Source organism: Callospermophilus lateralis, chromosome 10, assembly GCF_048772815.1.
Source record: "Callospermophilus lateralis isolate mCalLat2 chromosome 10, mCalLat2.hap1, whole genome shotgun sequence".
Lineage (NCBI taxonomy): Eukaryota > Metazoa > Chordata > Mammalia > Rodentia > Sciuridae > Callospermophilus > Callospermophilus lateralis.
This window is the reverse complement of record NC_135314.1, coordinates 79,466,909-79,488,848: the sequence shown is the minus strand read 5'-3', so window position 1 is coordinate 79,488,848 and position 21,940 is coordinate 79,466,909. Positions and strand designations below refer to the sequence as shown.

The window sequence follows — 21,940 nt, the reverse complement described above, 5'->3', positions numbered from 1 at the left end:
ACCTCCCAAGCCTCTGCTATTACAGGCGTGAACTCAGCTCATTACAAATCTTAAAGCACTATAGATGTATGAAGATGTGAGAAAAAATAGAATAGTGTTACTCTAGATTAAGTAGAGATAAGTGGAAGGAGGGGAGGGGAGGGGTTGGGGAGATAGGAAGGATAGTAGAATGAAACAGACATTATTATTACTGTGTGTATATATGTGACTGCATGACCAATGTGATTCTGCAACCTGTATACTCAGAAAAATGAGATACTATATGCCATCTGATTCAAATGTATGATATGTCAAGATCACTGTACTGTCATGTGTAACTAAGTAAAACAAACAAACAAAAATAGAATAAGTTGAGAAAAACCTCCAAACCTCATTTACTTCTCCACCTCTATTTTGTATATTTTTGAATTCATTCCTACTTCAGCTTTCTCTACCTATAAGTACTGTTCTTTTTTACTTATTTTATTATTTTTTTAAAATACATGACAACAGTGGGATGCATTGCAATCCTTATTACACATATAGGGCACAATTTTTTGTATCTCCGTATATAAAGTATGTTCACATCAATTTATGCCATTATACATGTACTTTTTTGCATTACAATTCTTAATACACATATAGAGCACAATTTTTCATATTCTGTTTGTACATAAGGTGGTAGAATGTGATGGTCATCAGTATACAAAGTACCATATGAAGACTTGAATTGGGTGTCAACATACCTGTAAGTGCTATTCTAATTGTACAGTCACCCAGTCTCAAAATCTTTATTCTCCTACTTTTTGACTCTTTCATCTTTAACATTGTCACCCTTTACCTACTTATCATTAATCAGTTGCCAAATTAATACTCCCAATTTTTTAGAATATCTTTTAGTTGTCAATGGACCTTTATTTTATTTATTTATTTTTATGTGGTACTGAGAATCAAACCCAGAACTTCACAAATGCTAGGAAAGTGCTCTACCACTGAGCCACAACCCCACTAACACTCCTATTTTGATACCTCGTGTTAACACATTCTTAGGAACTCATTGTCTAAACCCTAAATTACTTCATTAGTTTTATAAATATTCCTCTTGACACCATTGCTTTCTAATCTTGACAATTCACACTACACATTACTTCTTATTTTTCCCCAGATTTTTCACTACTGGATTTAAAGATTTAACCTGTTTTCTACTGACATACAATTTCTGATTGGCTTTTGAAACTTTCCATGGGCTCAGCCAACACTTAATAGACTCGATATGTTCATAGGACAGATGTTTACTGTGCACCTATTATATGTTGTTCCCTGCAGACACTGAATACACAACATGGAACAAAAGAAAAGTGATTCTTACCATGCCACTTTTTTATTCTTTACTTTCTTATTTCTCCCAAAATAAAGTTTCTGTCTCATTCCCCATTGGAAAAAAATCTAAAAGGTCTTGAAGTATAGGAAACTAACACTATGCTCTTTCCTGAAATTAGTCATCTTCTTAGACTTCTTTCTTTTACTCCTTTCATATTTATAAAGCAGGGGAATTGCATCTTTAAAAAATGGTTCTTAATCATTAAATCACCCCTCACATTGTATGACATAAATTTGGCATATTTTACATCAGTAAGAAAATACCAGGGAGAAGAATTTAATGAATTCCATAATAATTAGTGTATTAAATCATGTAACTAATTGGCAACATTACCACATTCTCTTCTCATCAATTTCTAGGTCAGGGCAAGATGGAGGAAGGAAACAAGTTGGCAAAAGTTATTGAGCATTTTTTCTCAGTTATATAAGGTGATATTTTCTTCTTTCTCCTATTAATTTGTTTTGTTAATTTACAAAACCAATGAATCAAATTTTAGTCATAAAGAAGGGAATTAAGAGCATAGTTTATGGGAAAAAAGGTCAATGCATACACTAAGTATTATATAACTCTACTTAATTTATTAAGAAAACCTAAGTAACACGTAAACAAATAAAATTGTTTTAAAGATATGGACCCATACTATATGGATATAAAATTAGTGCCTGAAAATATTAACAATGTAATATTACTCAGAAGTTAAATGCAACAGATAATTAATACATAGACCATTATGAATAAATCCCAATTTATTAAGCTGAAAGTTATAAACCTATGTGAAAAAAGGGGTACATACTGTATTAGTCATTTATATAAAATTTTAGAAAATCTAAACAAACATACAATTAAAGAAAACATCAATTGTCCTGGTTCAGTAGTGGAAGAGAGGATTGCAAATAGAGTAAGAGAAATCTTTTACAGGGAATAAAAATATTTATTAACTTGAGTATAGTGATGTTTTATATCACTATAAATATATATTTACAGTGATATAGTTATAGTGATATAAATATATATATACATGTATATAATCAAAACTCATCAAACTGTATAATTTAAGTATATACAGTTGTTATATATAAAGTATACCTCAGTAAAGAAAGAGGAAAAGCATTAAATTTTAATAATGTACTATAATAATAATGGTGAGAGATATCAAGATAAATACAATTGAGATGTTTTTCCTCCAAATGTATTTATTTTAGTATGACTAAAACATAAAATTACATTGTGTTAGTCAGCTTTGCATTGCTGGCAAAATAACTAATGGGACAGTTTAGAGGAGGAAATGTTTATTTAAGCTCATCATTTCAAGATCCTCCATCCATGGTGAGCTAACTCCATTGCTCTGGACCTGAGGTAAGGCAGAAATGTCATAGCAGAAGGAGGAGAGCTCTTTAGATTATGGCGACATTTCAGATCCCAACCATTACATACTTTATCAAGGCAAACTGACCTACCTGTATAAATAGTTGTGATGAAATAAAGAGCCTTCTGATTGGAGCATTCATCTGTCTAGTAAAACTGTTAACCATGTGCGCAAATTTCCCTTCAAAATGTCTATAAAGCACTTCTTAAAAAAAAAAAAATCAAGAAAGACACACAAAAATTCTTAAGGGCTAACAATATGTTGATAGATTCTAAAAGATTACCCAAATCTCTAAGACAGAAAGAACAGAATTAAATAATCTTATCAATAGTTTATTTTTGTAAAAGTAAAAAGAGTTTTCAGCTTTTCCCCACAGTCTTATTGCAATTGTTCTTTGAAAACTGTGGCATTTTTCTCCTGACCTTTACAGTTAATATTAGATGGTGTCTACTTTAACATGGCATAAGAATTTTGTTTTTAAAAATTTTCCAGTCTTCCTGTAACAGTAATAGTTTAGTTGGCTTATATTTACCAAATGAAAAATATACTTGAGGAAATTTGAACTCAAAGAAATACATGAGATAAAAATTGTCTCAAAATATAACTATGATTATAAAAACATTTCCAAAAATATTAATTAGTACAATGAGAATAATTGCCTATTTGTATGGTACTGATTCCTATTATAACTCAAATAAAGAGTCACTTATACAGAAATGCAAGGTCTAAACCAGAAAGTTGGGCAGTCATTTTTGCACTGGTGGCCGCTCTTTATTAAAACAGGGAGACATCTGTCTGCATTATAACTTTCAATAGTCATTGAGGGATTTATATTCTACAGAAAATCAGGAAGTAAGGAGAAGAATAACAAGAAATGATGAATTATTCTGTAGGCAAGATGCATTTGATAAGAAGAATAAAAATAATAGTTTCTGATTTCTTGATGCAGAATCTACATATTTAGACCAAGCTTCCAAATCATGGGGAATGTATAATATTTAATAGAACAGCATCTGTTAAAAATCATCCAGACTGTGAAACTCCAAGCACATTCACCTGTTGTGGAACTCTGGGTCTAAGTAGTAAATGAAATTAGAACTCACCAGAAAAACATGGAAAAAATATGATCCTCCAACATATGTGTTTGCAAAGGTTGGAGAAATTTCTTTCATTTGAAAGATATTTAACAACAGCAAAAGTCATTATGTGACCAATTGAAAAAAATACTTCAGAACTAGGGCAAAATATAATGTAAGTAATGTCAGTCAGTTCAGACCTCAGAGAGTCACTTTTATTGTAGAAAGTAGAAATAAACATTAGGAAAATGCTTATGGTTTTCATAATGATGTGCTTTGATCTCATGGGGAAAAAACCTATGGTAAAAAAATTAGCTATCAAACAAAAACAGATTAACTAATTAGATACATCAGAAAAACAATGAATGGTACAGAGTTATACAGAGTTTGGCATACAAAGAAATAACTTGTACTAATGAGAAATGAAACTAAAAATGTGGCAGACAAGTCTACAGAGGTCATCCAGTAATTTTAGAAATTGGGAAATGATCAATGTAGCAAGACTAAAGTTCATGGGAGGAAAGAAAATAACTCTGGCATGCTTAGGAAAACTCCACAAGAGTGGAGAATCTGTATCGGAAGACAGTCCTGAAATAATCTTTCCATCTCTTAATATTCGTCTGGAAACTGAAAAGTGAGCTTCTGCATTCCTACTTCATTAGGCATCAGCTATAAACATATTTTGTTTTGGTATACATGCACACCCTTATTCTATATCTTATTGATGCCTATTATAGCTCAAATAAAGAGTCACTTGTACAGATGATTGCACTAAGTTCTCCTTACCAAACCTATCAGTTAGACAGTATTAGTATTCCCAGTTTATAGATGAGAAAATGAAATGGAGATTAAGTAGGTGAATTGCCAAGACTTAAACTGCTAAACTACAATTCAAAGTCAAGGAAATCTAATTCCAAAATTGACTTTTTAAAATCCTAATTATACATCCTTGTTATGTAACCACATCACACTTAGGGCAAAGTTAAAAGACACAAACACTCCACTTGCATTGGACTCTGCCCTCTTCACCGGGACAGTGAGAAGGTACAGCGAAGAATTCCAGCAGGTATAGAAGTTTTGTTGCTGTGTCTCTCATATGCAAAGGCAGCATTTTGTGAAGACTTAGAAATTTTAGATGATTTCTAGAACATGCAATGATCATGCCTTAATGAAAAAAAAAAAAAAGTTGATAGGCTGTGAGCTGTGGTTAGTTTTTGTTTGACCAGCTGCTGATTCCTTCATCAGTCAGGGCCCAAGGGCTGCTTAGCATTTAACTTAAAGTTGGAAGGTTTTAATACAGAAGTCATTCTTTTCTCATTCAGATAAAGAAAATTGTTATTTATTCTATTATTGTCATTTTTCCTGCAGATTTGTGTTAGAACAAAAGTATTTATTCATCAATAAAAATACAATTTAATTTTACATAGCATGTTTATCTATAATGTTAACAATTTAGAAAGTACATTTTAGATGAACTCTGAAGAGCATGTTTTAAATGAAAGACTGAAAAGTATATTAACAAAAGATCTAAATCACAGTAACTGATTTTGACATCCCCAGTTAATGCCAAGAAACATAGCTTTTCAGCAAGTTCATGAAAATGTTCAGATAAAATATTCATGAATTTTCTTCTAAAAGAAAAGTCTCTTATGGTCTTGTTTGACAGAGGATGACCTTTGCTTCAATAATCTCCATCTTTGCTGTAACTTAGTGTTTAGATGCTCTCTAAGATGAATAAAACATAGCATTTTGTTCTTTGTGTTTTCTAGTGTATGTGATAATTAATAGAAAGGAAGACTTTGAAGTATTAAAATGAAGTAAATGGATTTTTTTTAAGAAAGGCATTAAGGAATCTTTGAAGATCAATTTCCCAGCAGGATATTTGTCAGAGCAATTAGAATCCACCCTGACTTGGGCATACCCAGTAGCACTCAATGTGCTCTTTCAAAAAATTAAAGAATTTTTAACATTAGTGATCTGCACTGGTCCTTTAGTCTGCTACCTGAATATACAAAGACAGATCAACAATTCAGTTATACAAACACACACACACACACACACACACACACACACACACACACACACACTTCATGAGTATAATATCAAATATACTATATTTTCAATATCATTAAAACAAACAGTGAACCAGGAATGATGGTGTATACCTATGATTCCAGTGACTCTGGAGACTGAGGCAGGAGAATTACAAATTTGAGGTCAACCTCAGCAATTTAGCCAGGGCCTAAGCAACTTAATGGGACCCTGTCTCAAAATAGGAAAAAAAAAAATAAAGAAGGGTTGGGGATGTAACTCAATGGTAAAGCGTCCCTGGATTAAATCCTTAGTGCCAAAAAATAAAAACAAAAAACAGTGAAACATGAATTGTATGATTTTCAACAAAGTGTATTATACAAATGCAATCTAGATTCAGTTTTGGTGTTGATGCTTTTACTTTTAGTTCTTATATTCCTTAAGAAGAACTAATACCTACTTCTAAGTTATTTTCAGAAAATAATAATAATTAAGGTAAATGAGAAGTAATCTACTTATGTCTAGGAGATTTAAAAGTTTACTAAAACAACCATATATTCTAGCAAATAAGGTATCAAATGATCCAAAGGAAAGTAACACATAAATTTTGAAGACAGGATACAAGTGATGTATTAAATCAGTAACTTATCCAGAGGTAGAACCTACAGGAAAGAGTTAATGCTCTAGAACTGAAAGATGAACTAGAACCACAATATGTTAACATAGGAATAAACTCATTATTTGAGCTATTTGAAATGATGTGAAAAATTTCTTTTTAATGTGGACACTGACATTGCATGTTCCTGCAAAGAGAAATGATACTCCAGTGTTAGATTTTTGTCACTGTGACAAAATTCCTGAAAGAGTATATAAAAGGAGGAAAGATTTATTTTGGAGTAGTTTCAGAGATTCTCTTCAACTGTCACTTGGCCTTATCACTGTGGCCTTGTGGTCAGGTACAACAGTATGGTGGGGAGCTCCTGGTGAAGCAGAACTAATCCCTCATGGCAAAAAGTTAGCACATATAGGGGGTGCGGGACGGGGCTAGGGCCCCAATATACCCTTATTCATGGGCATGCCCCCAGTAACTTATATAACTTACAGCCTCCAATTAGGCCCTACCAACTAAAGTTTCTTCCTGTTAAGCTCTGAATCCATCCATAGATTAACCCACCAATGAGATCAGAGCCATCATTATCCTGTCATCACCCAAAGGCCCTACCTCTGAACACTGATGCATTGGGCACCAAGACTTTAACACATGAGTTTTGGAGGACATTTCAGATGTAAACCCTAACAACCCCTATTGTGGAAAATATGTGTGCCTTCTGCCAAAATTCCCTTTGTCACACACTGATCACATCCAAAATTTTTGAAAAAATGTTATCCATGTTTCATTAATAAGTATTTGCAGAGTTAAAACAAGTAAAATGCCAAATTTATATTATTAATATTGTTCATTGAAAAAAAAAAAAAAAAAACATGTTCTGAAAAGTAGATTCCAACATTGGCATGGTTTCCAGTACGAGAGGGTGACATGAAATTGGTGTATTTTTCCTGATGTAAAATTAACTGTTTTGAAGCATTCCAATAAAGTATATTAGTTTGAATAAATATTTGGGTTTCCAGGACTTATCCTCTTTATTAGCATGCTTGAAGTTTTCGATAGAGGATTAGTCCCATGACATGCTTTTCAAAAAGTGATAACTTGGTCAATTAAGTGAAGGGGCTACGTACACTATAGTGCTATCTTCACCACTTGCAAAGCAGTGTAACACATTGAAAGCCCTGACTACTCTTTCAAAAAGGAAACATTTGGCTTATTTTCAATCTGTGTTTTCAGAATGCAATTATCTACAATAACCTTTACTTGTGCAATATTTATTAAAATCTTAAGCAACTAATTTTCTGGAAGAAGGGATCCCAAGGTAGCAAAAGAATTTACCAGATACTCAAGTTTGAAAAACCTCCTTTGGGAAATATTTGACTAAAATTTTCTTGTGCTGAATACACAAGTTATTCTTATATGGCTTTTTAGTATGTGGGATATGTAAGTTTTTTTTTCTACATTTATGATGTTCACTGTTAGAAAATCTTCTATAAGACTAAATGAAATGGCTCTTTTATTCACATTTATTCAAAGTTGCCATTCATCCACAACAATAATAATAGCCAACTATTTAGAGTGCTTGCAATGTCAGTCATTATTTTAAGTGTTATAAATGAGATGATATACCTTTTTAAATGAAATGATGTATTTAATCTTTATAACTACCCTAAATAATAAAAATTATTATTTTTATTTTTAATTGGTAATAAAATGAAGTGATATTTATGATATTTTTATATAAACTCTTTAGCATTGGTAATTTTCCATTTTTTATAATAAAAAAAGAAGAAAATTGATCAGTCATGTGACTAGTGAGTAGCAAAGCTAGCATTTAAATCCAAGTGGCCTGTCTCCAATGCCCCTGTGCTTAATGCCACATTCTGCTGCAGTATATCCTGAGAGCCTGTGCTAATACCCTACAGATTCCTGAAGTCCCATCATATACCTCTCAGTGAATACCTTTTAGTCCTTTTGAAACTTGTTTTCCAACACCAGGGCCATAGTCAATACTTACTCTTGAGTGTGAACCAACAGAATAAACTTTTTAAAAGTATAAGTTGATATTTTTTCTCAAATCAGTATTCCAGCATTCTAAGAATTTAAGAATATGATACCAGGAAGTTTTTCATTATAGATCACATGAAATAAAAAACCAAGTTAGAATATTTACCCATACAGTAACTGCTTTACTTACCATTTCTCAAATGTAATGTGAAGATAGAAAACTGTCTAACATCATCTGGAAGAACAATGTTACAACCACACATTAAGTTTGGTCAATATTGAGTTATAAGTTGTGATCTGGTGATAAGTATTTATAACTTTTCTTCTTTTTTATATACAAAGGCTTCTTTTGCAGTATGTACCAATTTTAAGCACAAATATCTTCATCATAGCTAATTTCATACTGGACACAGTGTAAGGCAAATATGGGCACAGTAGGTTCTGGCAAGCAGATTAGAGCTGCACCCAGCTCACCATATGTTTTTTAGTCTTTTCAAAATCTAGCAATACCTCTTACAAAGCTACAAAATTAACATCTCTTGATGTGTAAAGCCTATATACATAAGAGTTCAGGAGAGACTTTTAAAGAATTACATTCAAGGGTCTTATTTGAATTCCTTTACTTATGTGGACATATGAAAAAAGGCACTTACAAAGTCACATTTGAACCAAATCACTCCCAATATAGTTGTGAAGTCATAAAATATCCTCTTCCAAAATCCCAACATCAGCAGCATATCAACATTACTTATATTCTAGTAATTCTAGCTATAATTATCTAAATGAACTTTTCTCACAAAAATACATTCTAAGCAAGTAAAAAGATTCAGTGTGTAAGTATATTCTTAGGTGAGGGGAAAAAATAAAAACAAAAACAACAGTACTAACCATAAAGAAAGAAATAAAGCGAGTCATTTAGACCTAGGTTTGTTCCATAGATCTATTAATTTTTGTTCCATAAATTGTGTGGCCTAGGGAATTACCTCTAATCTCTCCCAAGTATCCCTTATGCTTTCTTTTTTTAATTTTAATTTTATTATTTTTTAACTTAGTTTATATGACAGTAGAATGCATTTATGTACTTTGATATATCATACATAGATGGTATATAATTTCTCATTTTTCTGAGTGTACATGTTGCAGAATCATATTGGTCACATAGTCACATATATACATACAGTAATAATGTCTGTTTCATTCTACTATCTTTCCTATCCCCACATCCCCTCTCCTTCCCTCCCATCACTCCCCTCTATCTAAACTAAGGTAATGCTATTCTTCCCTAGTGCCACCCCCCATTGTGAATTAGTATCTGCATATTAGAAAAAACATTTTGCCTTTGGTTTTATGGGATTGGTTTATTTTGCTTAGCATGATATTGTCCAACTCCAACCATTTACTGGCAAATGCCATTATTTTATTCTTCTTTAAAGCTGGGTAACGTTCTGTTGAGTATATATATCACATTTTCTTTATCCATTCATCTATTGAGGGACACCTAGGTTGGTTCTATAGTCTAGCTATTGTGAATTGAGCTGCTATAGACATTGTTGTTATTCATTACATAAAAAGGCACACTGATAAATGCATGCATTTGTCTGTCTTTCTTATGAAAACTTCTGAGTCAACAGAACCATTGTGCTGGCATTGAAGCTATGCTCTTTGCACTGAAACTGCTAGGGAGAAAAACTTCTTCTCATCTCTTAGCTCAGTGATTCAGGGGCTGCAAACTGAAATGACATAGGATAGATAAGCATGTGAAAACGGAAATTTTTATTCATATGTGTTCATAGGACATCATAGAAAAATGTGACTCCAGGAGAGTTTGTTAGAATGTGATAGTCACATGCCATCAGAACGGGAAAAGGAGGGGAAAATGACAAGAGAAAACAAATGACTTTTAAGAAAGATAAATGAGAGGTTGGGTGTTCCACAACTAAACTGGTCAGGGTCACTCCAGGTGAATTTTGGCTGACTGAATAAAGACACAGTCACCCACCAAAAGTACCTTTTTGGGTTCAGTGACTGCTCATCAGTCACAGTTCCCACAAGGAGGAGCAAGGCAGGCAAGAAAGAGAGCGCTGCCTAGAACCCGGGTTTTGTTGGGGAGAATCCATTCAAATTAGGCAAGGGGTAGGGTTACAGCAAACAAGTGGATATAATCCAAAAACCCACAGGGTGACATCAGTTCCTGGAGCTGCACCTTTCTTATCCAACCAGAGGTAAGGTCCAAAGGCATTGCAGTGGGTACAATACCTATTCAGTACCTCTTTACTCAGGACTTAACGGTGTGTACATAGCTCCTGTCCAGAGAAGCTCCCAACAGGCAGGGATTGTGGCTCAGTGGTAGAGTTCTTGCCATGGGTAAGGAATTGGGTTTACTTCTTAGTACCGAATATAAATAAATTAAATAAAGGTCCATTGGCAACTAAAAAATGTTTAATAAAAAAAGAAAGAAAGATAAATGGATCTCTCAGAGGATAGATGGAAGATATGAGGATTTTGTGACAAGTCTATTTAGATAATTTCTTATCCCAGTGTTGACTTCCTGGGTGATTGGAGTCAATCTTCATTATTTGTTAACTCCTGGAGGAGGGAATTATGACAGTTGAATTCTTTTGAGATACTATGATTTTTTTAGGCAGATAAGTGAAGTTTGGGGTTGAGTGAGGAAAAAAATTCTTCACAGTACTCTGCATCTCTTAGACATTCAACTGGGCTGGGCATTGTGACATGTGTTCCATCCACTTACAAGACTTAGGCAGGAGTACCCCTTGAGCCCAGGAATTTGAGGCCAATCTAGACAACATAGAAAGACTCAAACTTTCAACCAAACTCAACTAGCCAGGCAACCCAACATACAGAGAGACAGGGACTGAAGTAAGGAAAATAATCAGAGAAAATTATTCTCATATTTTTCTGAAACAAGTTTCAAGTTGAGAAAACAACATTATGGCTCTCTGGGAAACAAAATGTCCAGCAAGCTTAAGTTATTTCTTAGTAGCCCATATGATGTTGGGCAATTTTGAGTCTAATCATCACTTAATTTTAAGCAAACATTTGGCTTTCCTAAGAAGCAAAGTTATACAACTAAAGTTTACAAATACAAATCAAAAATCAATATGTAGCTGGGCACGGTGGCACATACCGATAATTCCAGCAACTTGGGAGGCTCAGGCAGGAATGAAGATCACAAGTTTGAAAAATAGCCTCAGCAATTCAGTACGTCCTAAGAAACTTAGTGAGACCCTGGCTGAAAATTAAGTTTTTTTAAAAAACAGCTTGGAATGTAGCTCAGTGGTAAAGCACCCCTGAGTTCAATCCCCAGTACCAAATTATCAAATACACACACACACACACACACACACAAATTAATGTATAAAAATCTAACAAAAAAACTCTACCTGACATTGTTTGAAATCAATCTAAGTCAAAACAGAAGAACATGATAAGAATTATAGTAAATGACATGATTGACATGATTCTAAAAGTAGTAGGGCAATAGTACATACATTCAGGGTAATGATCAAAATAACTTAAAACTACTTTGCATAGCTACTATCCACATAGAAAAATGCTGTCTAAAAGCCATTGACATGGCCATGGTGGTATGTGCTAGCTCTATATCAACATTGCACATGTTACATATTTCTGTTTCCTTATTTTGAATCACTCCCCTTATACATTACAAAATGAAATTTGAAAATTCTGAATTTGTAAGTTGCTGAATTACAATATAATTTTAATAGCAGAATTGCAATTTTTTGTATTTTTCATACATACTGTACAAATAATTTATTATGTTAATTTTAAGAAAAAAAATTCCTGTTTGCCTAAAGTCACCTTGCAAATTTACAGGCCAAAAAAAATCAAATTGGGCAGGGTGCAGTGATGCACGCCTGTAATCCCAGCGGCTTGGGAGGCTGAGGCAAGAGGATCACAAGTTCAAAACCAGCCTCAGCAAAAGAGAGGTGCTAAGCAACTAAATGAGACCCTATCTCTAAATAAAATACAAAAATAGGGCTGGGGATATAGCTCAGTGGCTGAGTGTCCCTGAGTTTAATCTCCGATTAAAAAAAATGAGTTTTCTCATAGAAATATAATATAGATTGTGTAGCCACCATAGCATGTTGCATTTTAAATGAAGTATAAAAATCTGATGAAGATTCACACATTAAAGATTCATAATTAAAACATTTATTTCTTAAAGTCTTTGTAATCCTATGAACTTCTGCAATAAATACAGGGCAATGCCATTTGACTTGTTAAGAACACAGTCACAAAAATCAGGGAAAGTGTGTAAGATATGCACTGAATGTCTTTGAAGATAATAGGAGAACATGAAGTAGAAATTGTGAGCCAGCAACCAATATGAGAAAACACAAGTTGCTTCTCTGTGTGCACTGATTTGTAAACAATGACTAACCACAGAAAATAAGAGGAAAACACAGGGTTCCACCAGGTGTTACTTGACGTCAGTAATTTACTCCACCATTTGATCAAGGGTGAGAACAAAATTACCTATATCCTCAAGAAGCCTGAATGTTTCAAGTCACTTGTGGGAGCTCCTGGCTACTTGACCTACACAAAGTCTATTGCAATCAAGGAAGAATTGAGATTTATTCCTCTCAGCTTGAACAAGAAGCAATGCCAATGAATTTGATGTTGCAACCAATTATTTCTTTAATGAGACAACAAAAGCAGTTTTGCAGTTGTATTTCTGGTGAGTTGGCAGGAATGCTTTCTAAATTCTATGACAGGATCCGTATGACAGGATCATTCAACATTCCCTCCAGTGGCCAGCAGTATGAGTCCATTTTTCCTTTTTGTACCTTCTAGAACCATGTTCACTCATACTATATTACAAATATATTTCTATTCCCCCAAAGCAAGAAGTAAAAGCATAAAAATGAATATTTTAAAATATTTTACTTCTAGTTCATGTAGAATCTTAGAAGGAGTTGTTATATCCCACAAAACCTATGAAACCCAGAAGTATTTTGCCAATTAGAATATTACTGATCTATGGATGTCAAACTATGGGCAGGGAAAGTGAGATCACAGCTTATGAGGTAGAGGAGGATGGGATAATGAAACGGTTTACAATTAGTGAAAAGGCAAATGAAATATGCTTAATACATTTGTGTGGCATTATACCAGGTCCAATGGGAAGCACAGAGCTTTAAATATACCATGATTGCTGGAGTAGTCTAACAGAGATAAACATAAGAGTCTATCCTCTGCTCCTTACATGTTAAGGAACTGTGTATAAGTTGTTTCCAGTCAGATTCTCTCTTTCTTGGTCTTTATAAAATAATAATTATTTTATCAACAAAGTTACAATGCATATAACCTGAGTCAATACATGTGAAGGAGCACAGGAAGTTGAAAAGTGCAGTACAATATAATTTTGTATTTGATAGGGAAGAATAGCAATAGCTTCAGATAATGGCATCAATTGTTAAATCATGAGGAATGGACATGAACTAGATGTAAAATATTTTAAAATGTTCTAGGGGTTCAGACGCCAAAATCAATTCCACGGTGATCAAAGAAATCTTAAGGCAGTCTGATCTTCTATCTCAAGGAGAGAAAATAGTTGCTGCTGTTTTGTTTTATAATATGAATGAAAGCTTTTTAAATGTGAACTCTTCTAAAAGGTCCAAGGTTATCCATGGATTGTGTCACAGACCCAAAAGATGACTGAAATTTTTTATGTGTGCTTATGCACGTTAGAGTTCTAAAAGGAAAGGATTTTTTTTTCTTTCTTGAGACACTCAGGAAGCAAATTAATAACACTTAAAAGCCTAACTTTCATAAGTTTTCTTACTTAAAATATATGCAACATCTATGATTTTCTAGCTACTTTTTGCACAGTTTCATACCATCATATAAATTGGAGGACAACGAGAATACAGGGTAATACTAAAAATTCATGACTCCTCTATAAGCCACATGTATTACTTTATGGATATAGCTTAAAAATACATTTGTATCTAGCTTTGAGTTGTATTTTGGAAGCAATATTCAGAATATCACATGACCTAGGACTAGGTTTCATTAAACTCTTTGTAATAAAACCATATTCCTTTTTCAAATACTTTCAAAAAATATGGATAACATAGTAACTTGTTAGTATAATTTAAGAATCAGTACCTATTAGACAACAACACAATTTATTTCATTTGTTCTTGTTTTACCTAATTTTAAAAAGAGCTAATGTGATAAATCCCTATTAATTAACAGCATGATGCTAATTAATTCATATATATATATATATATGTATATATATACATATATATATATATATAAATAAATGTAACCACATACCCAGTTGAAGGTATTTTCTATTAGAAAAGAAAAGTGGAGTCATAGCATATATTGTTTGGTTACTTGATTTTGTCACTTTATATATGTGACACTTATTTTCCCATGCAAGTATATGGAATCACTTAAGGTATAGATATCTTTTGTATGTCTAAACGTAAATATGCACCAATAAAATGTATATATACAACTTTACCTGTTGATTAAGTAAATATTTTAAAAATTTATATTTTTGCAAACTTTTTCGCTTAGCTGCTTCCTTTTTATAACATCCCTTAAGAGGATTTTCATTTATTTATAGATGACTTTTTTATTCACATTTATAAAATTTTCCCCTGTTTTAAGCACTTAAATTAGTTCATTTTAGGTATTCCTGTAACATGATATAAACTTTTTGTTGAAGAATGAGCTGATATACAGAAGTTATAAGCCATATTAAATATAATTAGGTTATTTATAAATTTAAAGTCTATTATAATTTTCTTACAGAATTTATATTTGTGTAGTTTAAATGATAGCACTTTACCAGGAAGATTTAATAGAAAACACTGATCTTAATGTTAATATAATGAGATATTATAAATAAGGTATTTGTTTAAAATTAATATGGGAAGTGACAAATTCTTGAGTTTTCTCTGTGGACAAGGAAACTCTTTTGAGATTTGGGAAAAGAGCCTATATTAAATTCCTTAAGCATACTGCTGTAACATGTATTCTTTAAACTGAAATTCTAAAGGTAATAATTGAAGTCAACAAACTCTCATCTAGTCTAATATGAAGATTTTTTTCTTTTATTTCAAAGAAACTGCATCTTATAGTATCTGTTTTATAAACAATTTCTCAAATACCCCTGGAACTAAACAACAATCATTAGAGGTGTAGAATATAAATTACTGAAAACAATAACTTAAAGACAACAGTAAATCTCAACATCCTCTACATCCACAAGACTGGAATCCTAATTAAAATAAGATGTATTCCGTGTTTGTATAAATATGTCAAAATAGACTGTACTATCATGTATAACTAAAAAGAATAAATAAAAACTTTATAAAGAAAAGTGTAACAGGGAGCATATTAAATCAACCAGTCACACAACCAAAGAAAGAGAAATTTAAAAGATGCAGATTATGCTGAAAATAACTTTAAAACTCTTATTTCTGATAATTAAGTATTGATGGTGATGTCATTTTGACTCATCATTAATGAAGTGGCTTTGCATTGTGACCTCCATAGTTAGTGAGAGTTTTCTGTGTAAATCTTCCCACACATTACTCACTAATATCAAGCTACCACCCAGCATTGCTTTGGCTTTGCAGGAAGAAGTAGGAAGAGTGATCAAATTTTGCTTTTTCCTTGGAAAGACTTCTGAAACTTAAAGATAAAGGCATTAAAAAAAATCAGTATACTGTTTATTCTTAGGGAAATATCTTTTAATCCTCTGTTACCTATAATTTATGATAATACAATCAGAAAGAGGAAAATCATTCCCTTTTCTGATAAGAGAGGCAGAGAGAAATCTATTTAATATAGACTAAATAAGAAAAAAAACCCTATAAATCCATAGTACCCAAAATGTTTTTCAAAGAAACAGATTGAATAATTTTTTAAAGTCATAAATATATAAAATAAGAAGTTACTAAATAGATGATGACTTTTTTTGGGGGGGTAATTTTATTTAGAGATAAGGTCTGGTCAAGTTTCTTAGGGCCTCACTCAGTTGCTGAGGCTGGCTTTGCTCTAAAAGTCCTCCCGCCTCAGCCTCCCAGAGCCACTAGAATTATAGGTGTGTACCATGGCACCTGGCTATAGATGACTTCTCATCACTGTTACAAACCTATTCTTTAACTTACCCATTTTCCCTTATTGAATCATCATTCCTAAATGTATCCATGATTAAAGTCTTTAAATTGATGAAGTTATTATATGGATGGTGAATTTCTTATTGTTGTAACAAATTACTACAACTTAACATCTCAAAACAGCACATATTTATTACCTTTAGATTTGGATGTTAGAAATCCAAATTGAGCCTTTCAGAGCTAACATTAAAGCTTCTGGGGGGTTTATTCCTTCTGGAGACACCTGGGGAAAAATCCATTCCTTCCCTCTGCTGGCTCCTAATCATAAGATCACTTGTGATTACACCAAGCACACCTGGAGACTCCAGACAATTCCCATCTCATAATCCTGAACCTAATCAAAACTACAATGTTCCTTTGTCAAAGAACATTCAGAGGTTTGAGAGATTACAAAATAGTATTTGGGGGCCATTATTCAGCTTACAACACCAGCCATATGGTTTAACATACTATAATGCCACTATTGTCAGACATAAAGAGAGTAGAAAAGAACTAGGAAGAACATGATATGAAGTGCCAATTTTCCTACATGTAAGTCTCATGTATATATTTAAAACTCATAACAAGGTTTCAAGCATATAGGGAACTATATTACAAAGAAAAGTTCATCAAAATAAATGCTCATAGGTTAATGCTAGAATATATTGTATCTAGACCACAAAGCATTCATGAAATGTGATGATCATTATTATCCAAAGTACATGTATGAAGACACAAATTGGTGTGAATATACTTTGTATACAACTAGAAATATGAAAAAGTGTGTTCTATATGTGTAATAAGAAATGCAATGTATCCCGCTGTCATATATAAATAAAAATTAAAAAAAAAACATTCAATAAGTGTTTCTAAAACTACATATGAATCAGAAATATTTTAGACCATGCTCTCAGGTTTCCAAAAATGTCAATTCATAAGATAAACATGTATCAAATCAGCAAAATTTCCCAAGTAAAATTATGGTATTGATTATGGTGTCTTGTCCTAAGCAAACAGGGAGAAACATCATTACATGTTCTTGCTTTGCAATTATTCTCATTGATAGTGGTTAGCAATGAATGAGACTGGATAAAAATGGTTTTGATTTGAACATTCTAGCCTGTACTTTTTATTTACTTATTATAGGATCATTCTTTATTGACATTTCACTTTGTTGTTGATTATACTTCTGTTAAACCACACATACACACACACACACACACACACACACACACACATAAACATACCTTTCCTGAAAGGGGCAAATGGAAGAAAGGAAAGGAATAAAGAGGCAATAAAAAGGACAAGAAAAGTAAATGCAAAAAGAGAGAGGAAGGAAGGAAAGGAGATAGGAAGAAGTGAGGGGGGAAAAGGAGAGAGAGGAAGAGGATGGCAGATGAGGAAAAGTAAAGAGTTAGTTCTGTTTATGTGAAAGGTCAGAGCTAGGGTCTGGGTGGAAATTACAGGAAGACAATGACTATGAGAACTCATCAGCAATTCAAGATGTTCAAAAAGAAACAGGAGAGACTTGTAAAGAAGTGCGCTTCACTTATCCAAATGCTGAAACAAAATGTGGATTATCAACTGTCAGGAATGAGGGAGCTTCTGCGTTAAATAAAACAAATTATGGAGGTCTGTTCTAATATTATAATTCTATTACTTAGCATTCACTGCTGAGGTTCTCTATCACAAACAAGTACACAGGTGTGTACTATCACTCCCTGTTTTTCTCATCTAGACTTGCACCCCCACACAAATAAGCACGCATACCTGCACATATCCCAGTGTGTAAAACTATATACATGTCTTATGAGCTCAGTAGATGGTGGAGGATCAACAATATTTAATATAGCTTTAGAAAAATGGACATCATAAACCTTGATTAAATTCTTAATATAAGACATTTTTTAAAAATCCACAGTGTGATTTTTAATAGTAACGTATTCAAAAGGCAAGATGGTTCTTTGTAATGTAATTCATTCCTTGCTTCTAGTTTGGGGCATGGATTTTAATCTTGAACATATTACAACAGTAAATTAGAACTAATTTGGGGGAAATACAGAAACATTAATTTTTCAATTCTCTCTTGACATTTTGAGTTAATATTAAAATTCACCTTCAATTCTCCTCATTAAATGATTGCTCAACTCCTCTGAGCTTCAGTTTACTCATCTTTAAGATGGAGACAACCTTAATATCCTAGTTTTGTGAGACTGAAATAAGATAATAAACATGATATATAGTAAATGTTTTAATAAAATTAATTGTATCTTAATTTAGAACAAAATAATTAACTAGAGTAATTTACTCTTTATTCAAGTATCTCCATATAAGCATATGAAAATAATGCTCATCTACTTGTGAATAAGATCTCTTTTGTTAACTAATTCCTGTGCATACACATTTTTTTCAACTTTTTGTTGTATAATTTTCAGTGAACTATTTGAGATTCAGTTAATGTAGTAATCAAGGTTTGTTTTAAAACATTTTCAAGAATGTGGTAATCTGTTTAACTTTCACTTTTTTCATAGGTCAAAACTAAGATTTGAAGGCTTAAGAGAGGATGTATATAGAATTGCATTATATTTATGCAATTTATTGTGCAATTCTACTAAGTAATTCCTGAGTAATTCTTGCTCAGGAAGCACTGCTTCTGTTTTTCAGTCAGCCTCTGATCTGACAAACTCCACTGCCTGTTCCTTTCTCTGATTTTATTTATTTATTTATTTATTTATTTATTTATTTATTTATTTATTTATTTTTTATTTATTTATTTATTTATTTATTTTTTTTGCATTTCTGTTGATCAAACCCAGGACCTTATGCATGTCAGACAAGTGCTCCACCACTGAGGTCTACCCATGCACACTAATTTTTTTTAATCATGAATACATCAATAGTGGTTTATCTATGTCCTAAAATCACTTTTTCTCATGTGGGGAAATAAATATGTATGCTCTATTTTCTGCTGTATATTCACTGGTCCTACATTGCTATCACAATGTGGCAGGTGTTACATAAACTTGGGTCATTATGAAAACAAACTCATTAAATATGTTCAAAATGAATGCTTGAGCTTCCATATATTGAAGCCTCATTTTAAAATGAAATTCTATATTGTGCTGTCTTCTGTGAAAACACAAAATGTTGCATTAGGGAATACATCCTTTAATTTATGAACTGATTGAAATGTATGCCTAATGGACTGGGATTCTGGCTCAGTGGCAGAGTGCTTGCCTAGCATGTGTGAGGCACTGGGTTCAATTCTCAGCACCATATGTAAATAATAAAAAATAAACATCCACTGATAATAGCTAAAAAATATTTTTTAAAAAGTATTCCTAAGTATATTGATGCAGATTTTTTTCAAAAGCTGGATTTCCAGAACTAGAGTAAATCTTTATCTATTATCATAGACTATTTAAAAATATAAAATAGTGTTTAGAATATGTTATTAAAATAAATATAATTATTTAAAATTATGTATATTTAACAATTATGTAAAATATGGATATTTACATGTGAAAGGAATATACAAAAGTGAAGAGAATTTAGAGCTTACCATAATGTTGGACCCTAAAGCTCATGTTTAACTGTAGAACCTATACATTAGGAAATAGATTTTCATTAGTTCTATTTCACAGAAATATAGAATGGTATTTATAAAATTTAGGTCATATACAATTGACCATTGGAGAATTAGAAATAGAAAAAAGATACCTACATTTCACAGAGTAGTCATTTTATCATGCTAGATTTTGTATGAATTTTACAGGGATTTTATTGCTGACCTTGGGTATTAAATAATTGTGAGGTAAAATGCAATACACTGGTAATATTGCTTTATGACACTGCACATTAAATTGAAAATTAACCATAAGATTTTAGACATGAAGTGTTCAAAATTGTAATGAATTTATACACTTAAATCAACTTCTAATTTGTATGATCACTTTAAAGTTATAATTTATCCATAAAGCACCACTTAATACATTATTATGCTGTTTTGTGAGAACATTAATGCAGTTTCCAACAGGGATAAATTTATTAGTGGTAATTTATTAATAGTGAATGTGTCTCAATTTAAATAGTGAACTATTTCTCAATGCTTTTCCATATTTATCATATTATCCATTTCTGTTTTAGCTCATAAGACAAACTTCTATTTCTTAGTAACTTACATAATTATCTGTCATTTTAAGAATATGTTTTATCTAACTTGTGGCATAACATTTTAAGAATATTTTTTATATAACTTTCTCACTGGACAGCCAAAAAGAGATTTAAATATAATTTCTATTATATTTTAAATATATTTATGTTTAAATATATTTATATTTATATTTAAATATAATTTCTTAAGTTCCCTTAGGATAATTAAACTTGTTAATGTCATGAATTTAAAAACAAATAAACAAACAAATAAAAAAAAACTTTTCCTAAAGACATGGAGGCAGTATTTAGAAATAAAATACCAAACTTTCAATACTTTTTTCCTAAGAAATTTAAAGTATCACATTCTGCCAAATTTTCATCTGTGATTTGCATAATTAAATAAATTTCTGAGAATAAATTGGAAAAAATATCATGAGTTCTTAGGGATTCTTTTAAGTTTTTATTTACTTTCATTGAGTTTACATTCCCTTCTTCCTATGGGGAAAATTTCTACTTCTTAATAACAACAACATCCCTCATTGACAGACATCTAGATTGTTCCAATATTTGCAAATAAAGTCTCAATGAATGGTCTTATAAATATGACTCTTTGTATTTGTTCCATGTATCTGTGGAATAGTCCAAAAAAATTTTAAAAAACTATAAATGAATATATACTTTGCATTAATTGTTGAGTTTACTTTCATAAAAGTGTATTGTTTTGCTTAATGAACACTTAAGTACATTAAATTGCTTTTCCCCACAACATAGCTGAGGAAGTATGTTATTAAAATTTTGGATTTTTCCACTCTGAGATATGATATCTCAATATAAGTTAATTTGAAATTTTTTTAACAAATGATTTTTAACTTTTATGTTCAAACACCACTCTCTTAAAAAAATTAAAATATTTAAACATGAAAAGTATTTTGTGAAAGATTAAAAAAATTAATCTGCAATATAAACATTTGAATTAAATATTAGAAATTTAACACAGGTTATTTTAGGTTAATTTTGTATTGCTAACATAGTGTCATATAGGAAAATAAAACAGACCAGATTCTGAAAATAAACTTGTGAAGTTAAACATTTCAATTTTATCCAGATGTCACTGAAACTGTGCAAATAAAATAATCTTTGCATTGATAAAAACAATTCATTGTAAATATG

General features: G+C 31.8%; 1 protein-coding gene across 1 annotated transcript in view; it reads left to right on the top strand.

Moving 5' to 3' along the window:
- Epha6 (EPH receptor A6) overlaps positions 1 to 21,940 on the top strand; it is a 785,836-nt gene that overhangs the window by 442,999 nt on the left and 320,897 nt on the right. The gene's annotated exons all lie outside the window — the stretch shown is intronic.